General features: G+C 42.8%; 1 pseudogene; it reads left to right on the top strand.

Annotated features, from left to right (window-relative positions):
- Nucleotides 1-270: 270 nt before the first annotated feature.
- On the top strand, nt 271-1,199 carry LOC132225538 (cyclin-Q-like; annotated as a pseudogene).
- The last annotated feature ends 3,429 nt before the right edge of the window (nt 1,200-4,628 follow it).

The following is a 4,628-nucleotide window of genomic DNA, read 5'->3' on the forward strand; positions in this document are numbered from 1 at the left end:
AAAACAGTCAAAAAGACCAATGGGACAGAACAGAGAACATAGAAGTTGACCCTAACCATTTTGCCCAATTAATATTTGACAAAGGAGGCAAAAGCATAGAATGGAGTCATACAGACTCTTTAATAATTGGTGTTGGAACCTGGGTGGAGGTCTGGCCTGGGCGGGGTGGGGCTGGGATGTCAGCGCCTGGCGCTAGGACTATGCTGGTGTTGGACTTGCACTGGGGACTCTTGCCCTTCAGCAGGGTCTGGGGCCTCAGGGCGGGGCCCCATGGCGGACCTTAGCCTGGACAGCTGCAGAGAGGAGGACATGGCGCAAGGCCCAAGGGGTGGCCCGCACCCCAGGTGAGGGTGCACTTCCGCGTGACAAGGTTCCACATGGAGGCAGGTGTCAAGCTAGGGATGCAGTCCATTCCCCTCGCCACCGCCCGTGCCATTTACCATAAGTTCTTCTGCGAGATCAACATGGACGCCTATGACCCCTACTTGGTCACCATTTCTGCCCTTTACTTGGCTGGCAAATTGGAAGAACAGCCCCTCAAACCCGTGACATCATCAACGTGTCCAACAGGGACTTCCTCACAGGCAGGGAGCCCTTGGAGCTGGACTCCCGATTCTGTGTGATCCGGGACAGCATTGTGCAGTGCCAGCTCCTTGTGCTGCAGGTCTGCGCTTCCAAGTCTCCTTTCAGCACCCACACAGGTACCTGCTCCACTACCTGATTTCTCTCAAGAACTGGCTGAATCCTTACAGCTTGCAATGGACTCCCATTTCCTTCACTGCCTGGGCCCTGCTGCGGGACAGCTACCGCGGGGGGGCTGTGCTTCTGGTACAGGCTCAGCACATAGAAGAGGTGGTGCTCCATCTGGCCCTGCAGGTCTATGGGGTCCAGGTGCCCGCAGCGCCGAGGCTGAGAAGCCATGGTGGCAGGTGTTTAGTGGTGACCTTACCAAGCCAATCATTGATAACATTGTGTCTGATCTCACTCGATTTATACCATGGACACAGAGATCCCCGAAGACCCTGGCACAGTCCTGCCCAAAGAGAAGCCTGGGACGCTCGGCTGCCAGGGGATGGCGCCACCACATCGCCCTGACGGCTGGTCCCCAGAGCGCTGGCTGGGAGGACTGGTTTTGTGCTGCTGGAGAGAGGCAGGTGAAGGCGATGACATGCTGCCACTTTGATTCGCAGGCTTTGACTGTCCCCTACATCCATGGTCCAGGTGGTGATGGGTGCTGTACCTCCCACGGGCATGAGCTTGCTGCAGGCGGCTCTGAGGCCTCCAGTTCTGCTTTTGACCTTTGAAAGGACACAGACTACAGCCGAGGTTTGGGATCAGTGGAAAGAAAATCAAAGAACAGATGGGACTATGCCCCAGGGGATTTATTTAAAGGCCAGATTTAGAGAAAGTATGACTCAATTAACATAGAGGAAATTTTATTTTGTTTCATTAAAGATATTACAAAGCCAAAATAAAAACATAATAATAATTGGTGTTGGACATATACAGACACATGCAAAAAAATTAATCTAGACCACCAACTTACGCCATACACAAGTATAAACTGGGAATGAATAAAGGACTTAAACGTAAGTGGGTAACCATGAAAATCTTAGAAGAATCCATAGGCAGCAAAATATCAGGCATTTGTCTCAGCAATACCTTTACTGATACAGCTCCTAGGGCAATGGACACTGAGGAGGAAAGAAACAAATGGGACGATGTCAAATTAAAACGCTTCTGCAGAGAAGAAGCAGCCACCACCAACACCACCACCACCAACAACAACAACAAAAAAACAAGGAAGTCCACTGCCTGGGAGAAGATATTTGCCAATGTTATATCTGATAAGGACCTATTCTGCAAAATTTATACTGAACTCATCCAATTAAACAAAAGGAAGATCAACGTTCAAATAAAAAAATGGTCATAGGGCTAAGACACTTTTTGAAAGTGGACATACAGAAAGCCAAGAGACACATGAAAATATGCTCAAAACCATTAATCATCCAAGAGATGCAAATCAAAAGGACAATGAGATACCATCTCACACTGGTCAGAATGGCTATCATCAATAATTCAACAAACAACAAGTGCTCCAGAGGATGGGGTGTAAAAGGAATCCTCTTGCATTACTGGTGGGAATGCAGACTGGTATAGCAACTATGCAGAAGAGTATGGAGTTTCCTCAAAAATTTTAAAAAATGTAGCTCCCATTTGAACCAGTAGTCCCACTACTAGGAACATATCCCAAGAATAAACAAACACCAATCAGAAAGGGCTTGTGCACCCACATATTTATAGCAGTACAATATACAATAGCTAAGATTTGGAAGAAGCCTAAGGGTCCATCAGCAGATAAATGGATTAAAATTTGTGGCACATATACACATAGGAACAATACACTGCTGTAAAAAATAAAGAACTTTTACCATTCCCCAAAGCATGGAAGGACATGTAGAGCATCATGCTGAGCAAAAGAAGCCCGTTGGAGAAAGATAAATACCATGACCTCACTCATTTGTGGAATACAATGAACAAATAAACTATTCAACAAAAATAGATCCAGAGACAGAAAAGCATGGAACTGATGGTCAAACCTCAGAGGGAAGGCAGAACTAGGGGGTAAGAGAAATACCAAAGGATTTGTATGCATGCCTATCAGCCTAACCATGGACATAGACACTAGGAGGGGAAAGGGCATGTGCTGGGGTTGCAGGTGCACAACGGGGAAAAGGAGACATATGTAATACTCTATGTAATCCTCTAAACCATAAAGAATTTTTTTAAAAATGTGTTCCTAGAATTTTACCTTTTAAATACAGTAATTTGATTAACATGCATATGTAAATTCCCCAGTCTCCCAATAGCTTCATGATGGTTGATCTTTTAGCTAAATCAACATGGCATGTGTAAACATAACTCAGGTCACTGTAATTACTCCACATACAACTCTTTGGATGTTTGGAACTATTTTTGTAAACAAATCTGAAGTCGCATATTCCACCAAGATGTCTGGCACTGATGGGCAGCAACACAAACTAAAATGCCACTGGAAACAATTCCCACCTTAAGGAATCACTTGAGCTTTCTATGTCCAAAATGTTTTTCACAGATTTATACACCACGGCCTCCTTCCTGACATTTGAGATTCAACAAACATCCCTTGATCCCCTTAACTTTATGAATAGAAAAACTATCTCCTACCAATACAACTTCTAAAAATAATTACCCCCTATATTTTTCCTCTTATCTTTTTTGTGCATGATTGTACTTATTTACATTTCCTTGCATGTTTGTTATTTTTACCATAGAAAAGAAGTGCCCAATAAGTAGGGATTCTGTCTTATTCAGAATGATTGGGTAGGCTACAAAATATCACTTGAAAGAAGACACTTAGGTATAATACCTACCCAAACTACATTTCTTCTGCTTAGAAACTAGGGAAACAATATCAACCATTCTTCATAAATCAAATAAATGGACTTCTGAACTCAAGAAAAATCATGAGACAAATCCAACTCTTGGCTATTGAAAAACCCTAAAAGATACAGGTAAAGTAAAAGGGTCTATATGTACTGACCCCCTTCAATGTATCATAAAACAGGCTCTCCAAATAAAGGACAGGGACATAAGTGAGTTATGTACTAAAAGTCATTGAAGATCAACAACTTAATATATGGCATAACCAGTATACACACAAATTAACTTAAATATAAGATCAAAAGTGTAGCCAAAGCACAAGCGTGGTTATTGACATAGAAATCTGCATATATTACCTTGTCCCAGGGAAGAGTGATTCTTAATAAATCCAAAAGAACGTAGCTTAAAATAATGGTATGATATGTTGGAAATATCTGAAAATATAACAGAACCAAAGAAAATATGTACCCCAAACGATGCCCAAATGGTGTGACTTTCAGGGTAATATTAAGAAATACTTGTGCAAGGAGCACCGGCAACTTTGAGGGATATGGGACACACTTACATTGGCCAGACTTGAAGATTAAAGAGAAATAAGACTATTTCCCTCACTAGTACTTTAAAGACTCATTGAAACGAACTCTTATCCACTACTTTAAAATAAATCAGGATATATATATTTTACAAAAATCAGTCTGGTTGCCCGATTCAAAAATAATGAACCAGAGAAAAGTTACTTAGGGGCGGGAAGGTTAATTAGTTATGGCAAACCCAATGTCCTAACTCACATCAGTTCCTGTCTTGAAAAACTAAACACCTAGCCCACCTGCTGTGACTCTGTGATGGTTGACCATCCAATTGTGAGCCTGGAGGTCACTGTCCTATTCCTGGTCAAAGAATAAGCCCAAGCCCCTTGCTCAATACCCAGTGGGGGACAAGGAGATGGCAGCCATTCAGTGATTCTCTCTCATCATTCATGATTTTGTTTCTCTCTCCCTCTCCCTTGCTCTATGAAATCAATACAAATACTTTTTTCAAAAGGTATACCAACTTGAGGGTAAAGGGACTACGCATACCATATTTTCAAGACCTTTTGTAATGCTATGGAAATGTTTGCATCAATTGTATTAGCTTCTTACCAACAGTGACCTGATTTCTGCTGACAATATATGTGTGGGGAGGGCAGGCTGATCTAAATTACAAGG

This window comes from Myotis daubentonii, chromosome Y (genome assembly GCF_963259705.1).
Source record: "Myotis daubentonii chromosome Y, mMyoDau2.1, whole genome shotgun sequence".
Classification (NCBI taxonomy): Eukaryota; Metazoa; Chordata; class Mammalia; order Chiroptera; family Vespertilionidae; genus Myotis; species Myotis daubentonii.